General features: G+C 32.5%; 1 protein-coding gene across 1 annotated transcript in view; it reads right to left on the bottom strand.

Moving 5' to 3' along the window:
* LOC115447776 overlaps nt 1-13270 on the bottom strand; it is a 41660-nt gene extending 28390 nt beyond the window's left edge. Inside the window, exon 1 of the mRNA XM_030174997.2 lies at nt 13099-13270. The gene's annotated coding sequence lies outside the window, so the exon portion shown is untranslated. The remainder of the gene's footprint in view (nt 1-13098) is intronic.
* Between the last annotated feature and the right edge of the window lie 4094 nt (nt 13271-17364).

Genomic DNA, 17364 nt, shown 5'->3' with positions numbered 1-17364 from the left:
TAATTTCACATTCAATAAAGGCTACAGTACCTAAGCTTATATACTTGGCGGCTAATATTATATCATAATTTTAAATCTCTACAAAATTAATACTTTTATAAAACAATTACATCATTATTTATTTGTAACCAGTTTTCCTTGTGGTTCTGCTTGCGTGAGTCGTCTCACAATAAAAACCCATTGTGCACTTTTCTAAGTTAAAAATAGGCTAAATATTATTCCAGAACTTGCTCGTTGGTCTTTGCGTTAATTTTTATTAATTAACACACCGACACCTTAAAAAAGTTTTCTAAAATGTTGTCTCTCATTATATAAGTACTAAGCGTTGTTCAGAAATAATATTCATTATTCTTATAATTTGTTTTGACGTATCATAAGTGTAATTTTGTTCTCGTACGTGATAAATAAAGTAGGTATTTTTTTTTATTTATATAAGTGCAATAACAATATCAAAAAGTAGAATTAACATATTTTACAATGAACATCTGCTGAAGGTTCCAAACGTGCTAAACTCTTAGTTCATCTTTTCAGTTCTGTACTAATGGATAAAATGCCTTAAGGGATATTTCCCATGAGAATTTAACTTTTGGTTTATGAAATGTATGCACATACATTTAATTAACAAAAAGTAAACTTTGATTTTATTAATCAAAGACTGAAAATGCTGTGTTTACAAAATACACAATGCAGGTGTGTTATTAAGAGAAGCAAATGCAAAGCTATTGTTGTATTTCAGCAAACTTTCTGCATATTCTTAGACAAAATATAATACTGAATTATTTCACTGAAATGTGTATGAATTTTGTGCTTATTTAGCATTATTTATGAATAATAAACTTCGAATTTCTTATTAGTATTTCAATAAACATTTATATTAAAATAAACTGAAAGTTACTGATATTTGTTTTGTGTAAGTTAATTGAAAAATTTATAATGTTACGTGTCGCTACGATGTTTTAGTCAGACTTTTTTATAATAGATTCGTTGAACATTTTGAATATTTATAACTATTTCATATTCATAAGTATATAATTTAACATATAACACAAAATGACATATACTTTTTGAATAAACATAGGCTTTAATAGACTCTTTATAAGTTTAGAATATAGTATTTTCTTTGCTGTTTTCAATCTACAGGTAAATTGACCATAAATCTTTCCTGTATGTATAGCTAGGGTTTAACACACAAGTTCACACAACTGATATTGACGTAGAGGTTTTTGAAGCAACAAACATAGTCAAATTGTCAATGAACAATTCAACATTAAACCCTCGCGATTTTCACTTAAATTACCTCGAAATCGGAGTGATATCAATAATAATATCAGGGGGCCCTATTCCGTCTACAAGGGCAAATCCGTCTTTTAGCGATTACGGGCGATCTAATCGAAGGACAGCTTTGAGACTCGTAAAAAGGGGATTTTTTGACTATTCATATTCCCTGGCCTTATCTTAATTTTATTTTATTTTAAACGATATTAAGAACTAATGTATTTCAGACTACGGTCGTTGTCATACTTGTCGAAACTCCACTATTCCTAGACGAAGTTTCCCGTACTCAAGTTCCTAAGACTTCCGAGTAATACACGGATGAATGAAATTTGCCTCAATATATGTAGTGGTAATTTGTTCTTTATTTAGTTCGTAGGAAAACAATTAATTGCTTGTTTGGATTATGAATATTCTTAAAATATATAAAAGATAAATTCCAATTAGCAAAATCAAAAGCGTATTATAGTGAAATAATTATTTTAAACGATGAATATGTTTCCATGGAGCAGCGAAGGCAGCGGTGAAGCGAAGAATTTTGATATTGAAGAATATAAGGATATATTTGAACGTAAATATTAATAATTTTGTGGATAAACTATACTATCATTACGAGGAAAGAGCGATAAAATTATAAGACATTAATTTGGTAACAATTTCATACAATAAATATTTTTCATTTTCATCATTTCATTCATCACGAGAGAAAGAGCGCAACTCATTCAAGTATTTCGTTTCCTAACACTTGGCGTCATACCCAAAATATCAAATTTTAGCCCTTAACATATTGTTTGAGAATTTTGCTATAACTTGATTGATAATGTTTATTATAAAAAACATCGCCATATTTGCAAATAAATATTTATCGTTACAATAATATGTATTAATACGAATATCACGAAAAATTAAGTAGCCTTTAATTTATAAAGGAAAAGGTTTTGTACTTAGAATTTCGTAGTAAAAGTATATGCATTGGCTCACAAAGGAGACTTTTGTAAAAGCCGGTGACATGCAACGGGTATTCATTTTTATTTCTGGATATTTTCCACAACTTGAGTTGGAAATTTTCACTGAACTCTAAATCTCCTACATTTTGAATGTGGACAAGCGAATGTCGCATGAAGATCTGTGGTCGATTAGTTTGAAGAAAAATACATATAATATATTGTATATTAAAATTATAATATACTATTAATGAGATATAAAAAACGCATAGCTTTTGAATATTTATAAAGTCTAAATCACTAATCAAATGCGCAGAGTTAAGCACTTGCAAGTTATAGAGGCGACTTGGTATGGTCGAAGCAAGATTCTATACCCAGGCCGCTTCCAATAAGTTGATCTAGAAAAGTTAGGAGAGCTCTACTAACAGCAGTGGACATTTTAACAAAATAATTATATGTAGATACGCCATTACGACAAACCTACACGATGAATCTCCATGTTTTTAAAATCACATAGTACATTTTGCCGGTTCGCAGTCGATATGTGCTATATTTAGTGTTTGTGTATATATGTAAAAGAGACAGCGGTTTGAAATGCAACACACATGTTTTAAGCCACGTTCTCGCCAAATTAGAGGGTCGAAATCAAGCTTGATTGAGATCGTCCACTTTGCATCGAGTTTAGGCAATTTCCGGCATCAAACCGCATGGACCCATTACGGTAAATTGTGGCTCAAACCGTGTCGATATGAGGACATAGTTGTGGCACATTTTGATGTCTTGCCTTAAGTGGCATAGATTATCAGGTTATCATTTTAGAACAGATATTCGGGGTATATATTATATATAACTTAAAAAAAATCCATATTTAAGTGACAGATAATTTACCCAGGTAAGAACTTATGTCCATTATAACTAGAAACATTAGATAAATGCAATTGTGTAAACGTTGGCACCCTTTGCGAAATATTTTTGGTACACTATACATAGCATAAAAAATATACTTACATCATTTTATAAAACAAAGACCCTGCCGCGTCTGTCTGTTTAAATGCGACAAACTCGAATCTACCTAAAGAATTTTGGTGAAATTTGGTATGAAGATAGCACGGGAGTCTAGCAAGGATATAAACAATTTTATTTTGGTAAGATATACGGGATTTTTATCCTGGAAAAACACATGCGGCCGAAGCTCGAGCCAAATTTAGTATGGAGTAAATAACAAATAAACAATTAATATTTATATTAGACCAAGTGGTCAGCAGCAAATCAAAAATATTATTCATGAAATATTTAACAAATAACAAAATTTGAAAATAATTTAAGAAACTCTTTTCAAAGAAAATGATTTGACTTTTACTTCGTAATTCGTTTTCTCCAAAGTAACATTTCTTCTAAGAGATTGCGGTTTTCAGTACAAAATTAATATGACGTCAAACTAAGGGTGTGATGTAGGTACGTTACCCAAGCCTTTTCTGAATAAATTATTCTATCAGATTTGACGGCGTGGGACATAAAATTCCAAAGTATACTTTTCCTTTTTCCATTTCTTGAATGTTTCAGTATATACATGTGAGAGAGACATAAAATATTTGGAATAAACCTTAAAAAAAATCGTTTAGAATAACTGAATTTGATATGAGTAAGAAAAGTAATAAAAATAAATATCTTCACACAAGTAGCCGTAATAATGTAATTCTATTTAAAATCCGTTAATTGTTTAGTAAAAAGCTATTAATAAAGAAAATATTCATTGGGATTAATGCAATCATGTTGTACCTATCCTTACTTATTATAAAACGATGTTTAAGCTCAAAAACTACCAATCAGATTTCGATTAAATTTTGTACTGAGATAGTTTGAGACCCTGGGTAGTACATAGGCTAGTTTTTAACCCGGTAATAAAAGCGGGTCTTTTGTCCTGGAAAACTCTTTCAACAAAAGCTAATAAATATAAATACCACTTAACGCCCATTAGCACAATTAGGCCAATTTGTATAGACATAAAACTTGTTATACAATTTTCAAATCGGCCTCAATTTAGTAAATGGCACGTTTACCGGAAAACACCGTCGGCAGTTAAAGAGTTATAAATTATTAGCCATACCAAGATTTTCAGGGAAATACCGCCTTACTTGGAAATTAATCATTTTGCTTCTTAATACCGAATATTCAACTAAAATCTTTGATTTCGACAAGTAATTAATACTTATTAATTGTTACATGTTGCTTTGGATTAACAGTAATAATTTACAGGTATGACGTCATTGGTTTCGGTAATTTAGCCGCTAACAGCCTCCGGTGTTGTAGCCCGATAAATTAATGTATTGTTGATGAAACTCGCATATTTCCATTACTAAGCTCCGGGTTTAAATTTAGTTGTTACATAAATAAATTGGTATTGTTCAAATATTTTGTGGATACAATTTGGAAATGCGGCGGTTAATGTGTCATGTGCAGTGGTAGTACAGTGGAGGCAAGTAGGGAGGTAATAGCTGGGAAGGAAGTGTGCGAGAAGGATAAGGAAGTCTTTCACGGTGAGAGAAAGGAAAAAGGTCAGGAAATATTTGCGAGCCTTATAGGCCTCAAAGTGAATTGGCAACTATGAGATGCACATACTTAACCGTGTGCCAAAGGCCACGACAAATGTCCTTTGGAAAGAAGAATTGGCTCGGGGGGAACAGTATTGAAGATATGACAACATAGAATGATCTCTAATAACCAAGGATCTCGTAAAAATCTTATATTTTCGTATTCCGATAGGGTTCAAATCTGGATTGATCAAAAATCATGAACAAATTTATATGAACGGGAAAATATAAATTCAAATTCATATTCCGGATTGATACTAAGCAGAAAAACCCAATATCACTCAGCCAGTTAAGACAACTAAATCTTGAATAATACGTGAAAGATAATTTACAAAACAATTCTAGTTATGTTAGTAACTATTCTCATAATAGCGATATTATAATTTAAACTTTTATTATATCAGTATATTTTCTCGAAATTTTATACGCGGATCACACACGAGATAGTCTCAGACGAGAAAACCTATAGTCTAGACTATTTACCAGATTTCATTGAAACCTTTCAGAGGATTAAACGTTTACTTTGAAACATCCAATTTTCATACATTATAACATTTATTTAAATGTAAATAAGATAATCATAGATATTCCGTATAGTTGCATTTAACTATTTTAAAAATACATGATAGAAGCGAGGTAACACAACATAAAACATCTTTCGAAATTTGTATCTGTCTGCTCAATTATTCCGTAGCGTATCATATTAAAATCATTGGATTTAAAATGTGATGACTAGAATACTTTGTGTGACATATTATACAGAAAGTTGAGGTCAGATGGACGTACGGGAAAAACCAACCTCACGTATCAACGCATCGGGCGTGTCCTGTGATACTTGGCGGTATATCGAGAAGATATATTAGGGTTTGACAAATTTGAGTCCACACAGATGTCGTGGACAAAGCGTGTAAATATTAGTCGTAAGAATATCTAATAGATGCTAATAATAATATTATGAAGAGAAAGAATAATAAACTCCTGAAATATCAATTTGGCCAGTGATGCAAAGTTTCTAACTTTTTATTTAATTTTGAATGAAATCAAACTTTTATTTTAAGAATCTAAAACCTCCATTCAACCTTTTAACGAACTCAAGAAATCAAAAATGTATTTATTCAAATCGGCTCAACATTACGTTTCCCGTTTAATTTTTAGATTGGTATTTAGATTACTGTGGGGAGTCCATTTAGGTAAATTGTTTTGAAATGACGGAAAGAATTACAAGGGAAGAAAATACTAGAAGTAGACTATTGCCATTTGAGTGAGAAATTGCCTTTAGAATAATTCATCGTTTCTTGTTGTATTACAGAGGTGATAATTTTTTTATTTGACTTCCTCAGTGACATAGTTGTATTGCGTGCGCGGTAGTACTTTGGCTCTAAGGTCTAGGCTTCGAGTCCCGGGTCGTGCAAAGTGAAATTGGGTATTTTTTTTCACATCAGCCCGGATTCTGGAATCTGTGCCCCATAGGGAGTAGGTTCGCCCCCTATAGCATTCTGGCATAGAAAACACACCGCAAAAAGTAACGCCCTAGTTGCAACTTTGCCAACACATTCGGGGATAAAGGTGTGATGTGTATTTTTTTATTTCGCTATGAAAATATTCTCGGAATTAAGTTATTTTATTTACTAATTAGCACTAGAAGGCTATTTCCTAATCATTCGTTCATTACTTTTTATTTTCGGATCGTAAGTAGTATTTAGTATAAATCGCCAAATATTAGGTCCTTATCTATGAAATTAGCGTTTTGGCGTACTGGCCACTTTGATCTGAACTATCTCCTGTTTGGTTAAGAATTCCAAATTCAAATTTTTAAATGCATTTAACTGGTACATTCGAGTTTCGAAAACAGTCATTTAAAATTGACTTTGTATTCCTCCCACGATCCACACACAACGCCAATTTCATATTATGTATTTAGACGTGATATGGGATTGTAGTGCTTACTTTAATAAACATGTGTTATTTATCTTCCGATGTCACTATTGTCGTGAAATAACATTAATTTATTAATAAATACAATAGGATGCCCTATTCAAGATTTCTTGTTGAGATCCACTTCATTTTTCCTTAATAAAAGCAAGTTTATCAGTTGGCACAAAAGAGGCTAGATCTTCACAAAAACGTAGGAGGACTTGTGGAATTCTGTTTATTGTTATCAATATAAAAAAACTAATGTAATCCATAATATAGTTCCATATATTCTATTGTTTTGTTACTGTAAAGGAATCAGATGTCACATAAGGAATTTCTAAAGGATTTCGGAAACAATATAAGTAGATGCATTGTCATTAAGTTGGAAAATATTTTAATTGCAATAATGTTAGGTATAACCTATAATATTTTTAGTATTTCCATTTCCACAGTATCTATACTGCAGAACGAATAAACTAAGACAGCTTCGATGTACATATCGACAAATATAAGTGTATATTTAATATTATAAATCGCAATTATAATCCATTTTATGTTTTTTTATACGGACAACACAAAGTGACCCCAACTTCATCTGATAGAGAAGTAGAGTTAGGTCTAGATAGTGTTGACTGGCGAGAAATGATTATCCATCGCCAGTCGACACAATTATGTCGGCTTGTTTGTAACCATAAAATTAAATAAAACGTAAATTTATACTAACACCAATCACATCATGGAACGGAACACACAGATGAAAAGTGGGTGTCCTGGTTGCTCCTCTGCCTACTTCGGGAATAGCCGCGTAATCTATATGTAAGATGAAATATTTATAAATTTAGGGTTTTGAAATAATTTTCATTGCGCTTAGGTGGAGAACAAAAAGGTAGCATATAGCTCTCTAAAGTATCTAGTCTCTAAAGTCTCACTGCTGGGTATAGACCTCTGCCTATACCTAGCAGTGGGACTTAACAGGTTGTGGATGATGATGAAGTCCACGGTTACGTTTTAGACTGGAACTAAAAACGTTAAACTTAATCCTCATACTTTAAACTTTACCATATTTAATAATTATTAAATATTGTAACGTTGTGGAAACAAATATATTTAAGCAATATTCAGACGCAGCGAAAGCCGCCGAATAACAATAAATAAAACTGACCCGTATTTTTGAGTTAAGTACATTTAACGCATCTTCACAGCTGCAACGCGCTGCATTAAAAAGTTCACAACGTCCAGTGCTGTCTGTTGGGTTTTAATTTACTGCAGGTATGAATAGAAAGAGTGACATCAACGTTTCAGAGGGTTTTTATGAAACATTTTAGTATTTCGAAAATAGCGTAAAATTTGTTATGAAACAAGTAATTAATGTTTTATGGAATTGTAAAATGAAAGTTTTAGACGGCTTTTGGGTCGATTGATGATTACATTAACTATTAAGCAGGTTTAAATTATACAACACATTGTGAACTTAAATTCGGATTTGTGTTCTAAATCCAAGATCGAATATATATTAATATAAATGTAAATCTAAAATACACTGTAATGTTGAAATAAAAGTTTTTTCCGGACTTGACTTGGACATGGTCACTATAAAGGCTGTAATCTTCGAAATGTCGGGAGAAAATAATAATAACATACTTTAATTCCAATGTCTAACAATCGCGTAAACATAAAACTCATTACACTCTAATGCTGTTAATATAAAAATCTGTATATTCAATACGAACCAATTTAAACTCTCATTCTAATTGCCTTCCACGATCGAAATGACTATCCACAATAAACACTTTAGAGACACAGCACCTGCAATTTGCATCCAATAGAGCATTCTACCTTTATCAATTCACTGTTGATCTATTGCAGAGTCGGTCACCCTATTTCAATATAGCTATTGTCAAACAGTATAATTTTTAGGTATTAATTTAATTTAATTGTTACGGATTTTAGTTCAAAACATTAATTGAAATTTAAATCCAGTACAAGGATATTTTATACTAACACTTGTGTGTATCATTTATGATGTACTTATCAAATATATTTCGAGGGCTATTTTTTCGTTGTTATATAAATTTTTCATAATATATGAAAATAAATGATACCTCGAGTCGGCAAAGTATGATTTTAAAATTTGTATTTCAAAAGGAAGTAAAATTTAACGGTCATTAACAAGGGTAGAAACAAGGATCCAAGCCTTCCCACAGGAACCCCGTATCACGGTCTGATCAGATATACTGTCAACCCCGCATGATGACGAATCTTTATTATTAGAGAATATTTTTGAACGGCTACTGAATGAAAAAATATTGATGGAAGATTTATTACAAAACATTGTGCCTACAAAGGCCAGAGCTACATTTAAAGAAAAGTTCTTACAATAACTCATGTCAACATTTTTAATGTTATTGAATTTATAACAAAAACTACTTCAAAAACTCATAATATTCAAACAATAACAAATACATTTCACAAAACAGCAACACAGGACCAATTCAATTATATGAATTTAATATTTAAAAGACACCTTTGATATTTTAAAATGAAAACCTTTGGTCTTGCACTATTCAAAAAGCAAACATTTTCACGATCCATATGTGAGATAGACTAATCTTTCAAAGCATGAATATACAAAGCCACGCTTAACATTAAGTGGGAACTACAGAGTAAGGGTTGAGACACTGCATATTAAACGATATTGATTGTACTGTCTATGTGCATTTCTCTTGTTTGTAAGAATAGATTTTTGTTATTATAAATTTGCTTTTGTTTTCGGCTACGTCTGCGTGGAAGTTTTTCCGTGATAAAAGTAGCCTATGTACTTCCCAGAATCCTAAAATATCTCTACACCAATTTTCATTGAAATCTGATAGTTTTTGGGTTTATCATGTTCAGACAGTAAAATGCGGTAGGGATATTGTTTTATAATAATATTAGATAAGAACAAGATTTGGCTCACTGCTACGACCAAATGAGTATTTTTCTTTATTTATTTATTTCATAAAATTACGACGTAAAACAGATTACTATCAAAATTATAGCAAATTATAAAATATATAAGCATAAGACTAGATTATATTCCTAAACATTGCGCCCTTATACTAATTAATTTTCTGGAAAAAATACCTACCATCCACAAGATGTGTGTTAATCAAAGAAAACGCTATACATTCATCATTATCATCAGCACCCAGATAAAGACCACGGTTGGACATAGTCCTCCACTAAAGATTTCCAGGTGGCTACATTAATAAAATATTTTTTGGAGTCAGTTCAATACTTAGCTCCAAATATGGCACCCGAAATAATTTAAGAAAGATAGAACGAAAAATGTTTTTTTTGTCACATCAGGTGCATATAATACATAATAGAAGTGTGTAAAATTAAACATAGACATGTTTAATCATTAAACAATTAGTGTAACGTTACACGCCTGCGATGTTACTATTTCACATTGCTTCTTTAAAATATAGTAGATTGCTTATAAAGTAAAATTATAGATCACCTCCGAGTCTGTAATTCATTGAACGACTAACAAACCGGAAATTGAAGAGTAAAATATCAGTTCGGTAAAATCAGCAATCATATTGAAAAAAAAAAAAATGCTGAGCGTGCTTGAAATCAAACTTCGTTATGCTGGTTAAATAGAAGTTCTTGTTATTCTTTGATAACATTGAAGAATGTGTATAGTGAAATGTTTAAATCTTTGGATGAATGTTTAATGCTATGTATATCTAATTAGGAAGGTGAAATAACGTAAGCAAACGCTACAAACACTACTGTTTAGAGACAAAAATAAACAAACCTACTAATACCTACTAAGATACAAGACACCTACTAATTAAGCTCCAATAACCAATTACATTGGAGCTCAACTCTGATTCGGAATCCATTTCTATAGTCTACAGCTATACTACGAAAAGGCAACATTTTTTTTCCATAATTTTATTTTCCATGATACAAGATATTTATTTCCAAAATAACCCTGTAATATAAACCATACCTACAAAGTTTATTATAACATAAAAGCTGTATTTATTTTCTGGCAAAGTTTCAAACTTTACTTAGCTATTTTGGAAGTCAAATACTAACATAAAATGCAAGTAGGAACATTTATTTATAGTACAAAAATAATAACTATTTATGAAATTTCTTACAGAAAATTAAACCATTTTCTTATCACAAGAATAGAAAATTGAACCTGTCTTCCAATATGTACCGAAGATTATTTTTCAATTACCAAGCTTTCTAAGACAGGTGGGATAGAAAAATATAAAAAAAACGTAGATAGGTCTGCGTAATATTTCAATAAAGTCTAGCTTAAGAATATAAAATGAAGTGTCTGGCAAAATTAATGGCTGTTCTGTTCAATACGAATAATTATTATTGAAAGATAGCAAGGTATCTCTATGATTGGTTAATAATTTAATTCACAAAATTCCGATTTTGACACCCTCGATTACATTGGAGAATGCTCCAGAAAGGGCTAAGTGGCTGGAATACGAATTTGTAGGAAATTTACTCTGCAAACCTTGAAGTGTTTGAATCGACCTTTTAAAGAGAATTTATGATTTGCCTTCGTATATTCAAAGAGCGATGTCTTCATTAATTGTTAATCGTCGTCTTAATAGGTCGGATGGCTGGCTTTATTACGGGAAATGATCTCTATGGGATATCCGAAGATGTTTTGGAATAGGAAGTTAACCATCCCTAACGTCCCTTAAGGCATTTTACAGTTTGTAGCTACGGGCCTAATCAAAATATTGAACACATCGTTTATTATTTGAATTTATTGTAATATAAATAGTTTTAGTAAGATAGCTTAATAAAACTGACTAATTACTAAAATTTATGTGCTATAACAGTAATAATTGTCATTCTTACGAAATGTCAGAACGTAATATACTTACAGGGTCATTTTGACATTGCGTTACTAAATGAAACCACATACTTGTCTTCATCTTTGCTTACATTGTGCCAAAAACCATCCATTAATAAGTGTTTCTTCTCGTTAGGAAGGTTAGTTGGCGTAGTAATTTCGTATTCTTTTTTTTTTATAATTAACAAAAGGCATAACACAGAACATAATAATTATAAAGAATACTTAAGCACTAAATTACATTAAGACTAGATTGTATTCCTTAAACCTATGCCCTTATTGAATTTATACTACGGAAACGACTCTACAAAAAACAATTAAGAATATAAATATCTGCTTATACTTAATTGAGTTATATAATATATTCACGAGTCACACTACATTATTTCTTATATAGTTATACACCGCCCTGAAATGGTCGTCAGTTGTAAGTATGCTCGCTGAATGCAAATATCGGGACGCAATTAAATTGTATTGGAACGGTAATGACGTCGACGTATTTTACATTTTCGTGAAATAATTCAGGCAATCGTGGACTTTATTTACTGCATAATAAATAGTACTTGTATGAAGAATATAGTTTCATTTCGTATAAAATGGTAATGATCTATTCACAAAAGCTTCTTAAAGTAAAGTGAATATTTGTATGCTTATTTTGATTTAAATCTTGAAATCATAGATAACGATTCCGCATATCTTATTGATTGATTCAAGAAAATTATAAAATGACAAAATTATACCCGCATAACATTTATAAAATTTTATGACTAATATTTAATTTATAAAGACTAGCTTTTTATCAATGCTACAATTTGAATCATGTGATGCGTAAATAAAAATTAGTATAACTGAATAAAATGATTAATAGATATTAACAGCTTCACATAATATTAAAACGTTATATTAAAAAAAAACGGATTTCAGAAGAATATTATAGAAATTTTATTCTTCGCTAATTAAACATCGAACAAAACGCAGTTAGTTTTAAAATGCTTTAAAAAGATCCTGCAAACGGCTGGCTAGTTTAATGTCATTGGCATACTTTTCTCCGTATCGAAATGTGGGATTGAATTTAATCAAAAACTTCTTACAGAATCTTCGTAACTATTTTGATATCCGTCGAGATCTGGGCCGTACAGACTTATTCACGGGGGAACGATGTCGGAAGATTGATTTCCAAGATATTTTCTATTTCAGAGGAGTCTGTTTGCTAAAGATTTTCTTTAGCTAATAAATGTATACAATTTTTTTAATTTCGAATTAATAATTTAATAGCCGCGGCTTACAGAATGTCATTTTAAAATGTGTCATTTAATTATTCAGAGCTTAATGTCATTCAAGCCCACTAAAGGAACTAGGTTACCCAATTGGGCGTTCCGTAATTAAGATCAAGTGTTGTCAAGTAAATAATGTGGCACATTTTATTTATTAATTTAAATACTACGCTAAAATAATAAACTTAATTCAAAATAATTTTCCAGACACTATAAGTAATACTTACATTTTTAGGACATGATCAAAAGTCCGAAAAGCATTCGTTCATAAAACAAGCGCACTATTCTGAACACACACTGCACTCCATACGAAAATTATTCGTGTAAGAACGTATCGATATAGGGCGTACAACGCTCCGATGTGTACGCCACAAGAGGCTGCGTGGTACTGAGCGAGCGGGAGCGAACTGACGGTCACGTCATTGGGCTATGGACGTTTTACAGTGCGTATTAATGTTTACTTTACTACGGTTATCATGGAAATTGGTGAGGCTTTTGAATAAGGCCGCGTCTCTTTTACACGATTTTTCATTGTTCTTTGTATAATACATTTGATGCGGGTATTTAGAGGTGTAGTTTTGACACAAAATATTACGCAGTATTTTATTCTTGACTACCAAATATGAGAAAAAAAATGTGAACTTGGTTTTTTTGTAAGTAAATGAAATATTTGCTATTTTAATTTTACTCACGTGTAATATATTGGCACCGGCTTGGGACCACTTTGTTCTAAATTTGAATATTTAAAATTGGACCTAAACTACTTTCCATACATTTACACACACTGAGTACATTTGTTTGAGTGAGTGTATGAGTTACGAATTCAAATTTCGAACATTACCGATCCGTTTTGAACACGTCGCTATTTAGGCAAATTGCAGAGTTAGTTCCATGACGTTTTAGGGCTACTGAGAAAACGTTTCGTGAAATAGTTGGGTATAACGTACGTGTACGGAAATGATGTTAGCTAGCCGTCATCGTACTGTCAAAAGCCGTAGCCAAAGTGACACCTCAAAAGAAGAGACGCTGTGTTGTTTTGACAACTGAATGACAGTGAAACGACATAAGTCGCTAGTGATTTTAAGTGATTGGCAACCTTACATTATTATTTATATTACGCAATTATTATTCTATATCTATTGAAATGCAGCATTTGGGTTTTTCTGCTCGGTATCAGCCCGGAGTCTGGAATTTGTACCCGATATGGCGATAGGCTCGCCCCCTATCACATCATGGGACGGAACATACTTGGCGAAAAGTGGGTGCCCTAGTTGCGCCTCTGCATACCCCTTCGGGGATAAAATGCGTGATGTTATGTATGTTATGTATGTATGAAATGCAGCACGAAAACTTAAAATTAAAAAAAAAAATATTTCATTATGCACACACACGCATGGACGCAGCTAAAGCCCCACTTTGCTCTGTGGGTATTCCGTCCCATGATGTGATAGGTAGCGAACCTATCGCCATATGAGGCACCAATTCTGGGCTCCAGGCTGATAATGAGTAGAAAAACTTAATAACACTTTGCCCGACCCGGGGATCGAACCCGAGGCTTCAGCACTGCAGTCGTTCCGTAATACAAATACGCCACGGACGCAGTCATTAAAAGAAATACGAATTTAGAACATTTGAAAATAATATGTTTAATGAAAAACTATAATAAAAATATGAATGATTTATGTGCATTTGCTATGATAATTTGTGCAAAAATTAAACACTGTAGTTTAGTACAACAGATTTTAATATAGGATTTAAAAACGTTGATATTGTATACACTACTTATGTAATATAACTATTGTATTTAAGTATCAGTTTCAGCCATAATGGGTATTGCAAAATTTTACTAAAATATAGGTGCATGAAATTGTAGAGGGATTTATTTTAAAGTACAAAACGTTGTTTAACTGTTTCACAGTTTGGAGCGCGTCGAGTGATTAACTAGGGTTTTAGTTAAACTATTAAATTTGTTGCTTTTAATCCTTTTGAATTTATACGGCACGTTAGCGCAGCTTCAGTCAATAGTACTGTATTGTGAATCAAAGGGTTTCCAATTATATCTAAACTGACTATGTGTGGTTCACGGCGCCGCCAGAGTGACACTCTTATAAAAATCTATTGTGTACTTTACTTGCGTCTATATGTTAATCAAAGATATTGTTAATCTGTGACCCTATCTAAATCAGTTCAGGGGTTCCTGCGTTTACTTCTAACAAACATCTTCCCACCCATTCGCATTTATTTTGGTACGAATTTCATAACTTTCAGACATATTTGCTTTATATTTTATCCGATAAATATAAACTATACCTATTTATGTAGGATTTTAATTGATTTCTTGCCATATTCGATTTATATAACGATGTGAACTATGCCGTTAATTATAGGAATTACATTTTTTCCTTTATTAATGCCGTAAATGTCAATTATTTCTTTCGTAGAAAGTCGTTAGTGTTGCAAGTGGGCGTCCTAATATTTTAATCATAAGGTCTGATATAACAATGATCAAGCGTCAGTAATTATAAATTAATGGGATGGTCTTTTTTCAAACTCCGACGACACTTTTTGATGTATTAAAATACCAAACATAAGATAAATACGGCTGTAATTCCGATTTGTATAAAATTTTATTTGCTGTGTGAGATCAGGGAAATTGAAAACTACAAGAACAAGCCTGTTAATATTTACCTAGGATGATTTCAGACTCCGGTTTTGTAGGGAATAAACTTAATATTACATTATTCGATCCAGGAATGCAACCCGAGACCATAGCATGGCAGTCGTATCGAACACGCAACCTCAATCACTACATAAATATATAGGCTTTTAACACGAAATAGTGTAATATTTAAAAGGGATTTCATCAAAACTAATTTATATTACACTTATGCAAATGAACCATTTTTAAACAAACCGCGTTTAATGTTCCAAAATAGCTTCTATTGTAATTGAACGTTAAATTTGATGACATCGAAAACTCAACGTTATACTGAAGTGCAAATGTAAACGATTTCATAATGTGAACTAAAACCAATAGTAGTTGCAAATTTTTTCCAATTTCGAAACTGGCGTATTGTTCCGAACATGTGTGAAGAAAAAACACATAGACGAAGCGATTCCGATATTGCAATGGGAGAATGGCGAAGAATATCCGCTTGCAATGTGCAGGCGTTTTTAATTTTTTAAAAGATAAACTTTGTGTATGCTTGCAACGTGTACGAGATGTGGAATGAGAGGTCCAGCGTTTGAGGCCTGGTTCTGAGGCGGCCTTTGGGGAAGGCGAACCGGGCAACCGCCTGGGGCCTCGCGCTTACAGAGGCCTCGCGCCGTGCCTCCAGGTCCTTTTTTTTACGATCTTATCGACAAAACTGTTAAAGCAGGGGACGGCTTTTACTCTGCTCGGGCCCTCGCGTCTGTTTCTTTTTGCTTTCGCCTGGGACCTCGCGTCGTTTAGGGCCCCCACTGGCCTAGTTTGGTAATACTTTTATAATAGAATAGATTTACGAGAGAGAGTAGACGTCAGACAAGTGGTCAAATATAAAAAATAAATCTTTAACAATATACATCAAAACGTTTTGCTAACCACATTTTAAATAGCAAAGGGCGTAAAAATATTTTATAAACTCTATCGGAATATTACGGAATTTCAAAATTGAAGTCAAGCAACATGCGATTGTACATGCGAAACTTAATTAGTTACTCAACAAGCTCCGAAGAATTCGCGGTATCTACCTTTGTGACAAAGTTAGAAATGAGGAAATTTGCAAGAAGTTACTAATAATGCTTCTCTCTACCGAGTCAAACAGGCAGTCGGTTAGGCTGTGGTATGGACCATACTGTATGGTACTTCGAAAATAAGATACTATTTTAGAACTTCAGAATCCGCTGAGGGTAGCAACCACTGTAGCAACCACTGTACATGTATTGTAATTTGGAACTTCAACATACTGTTTTGTTAGTATAAGTTAAGCTGACTCCTTGGTAGCGTATTTCAGAGCGTCAGCTATACTGAAGTCTCGGGTTGAGTAAAATGGTATTGGGATTTGCTGATCAGCATCAGCCTAGAGTCCGGAATGATATCCAGTAAGATGGCGTAAGGCTTACAACTGAGAAAGGAAAATGGCGTGATGGTACGTATGTTTATAATAAAGCTGTTGGTGTCCTCAGTATTTATGGCTCTATATATGCTAGTATAGAAATTTCCACGAACTTTTCCCTTCATTCAACTTACCTCAAAATTAATCATGAACCTTGTTCCATTTGTATGATAATCGAAACGGTGTCGCAGGTGAAATGAGCTCTATAGACGTGTTGCAACGCTTTGTACGTGATTTAGCTAGCGGTATGGTCCAACACTATTCATCAAACCGTTAGAATTCAGGAAAGACCCGTCAATACGTGCCAAGTTGGGTGCGAAACTAACACCTTACTAGGTAACTCTGTTGTATGCAAGAGTCCAGTTAGGGACAACAATGTCTATTTCTTCCAAAAAG

This window comes from Manduca sexta, chromosome 8 (assembly GCF_014839805.1).
Source record: "Manduca sexta isolate Smith_Timp_Sample1 chromosome 8, JHU_Msex_v1.0, whole genome shotgun sequence".
Classification (NCBI taxonomy): domain Eukaryota; kingdom Metazoa; phylum Arthropoda; class Insecta; order Lepidoptera; family Sphingidae; genus Manduca; species Manduca sexta.
The sequence above is the reverse complement of the archived record's forward strand: the minus strand, read 5'-3'. Positions and strand labels throughout refer to the sequence as shown.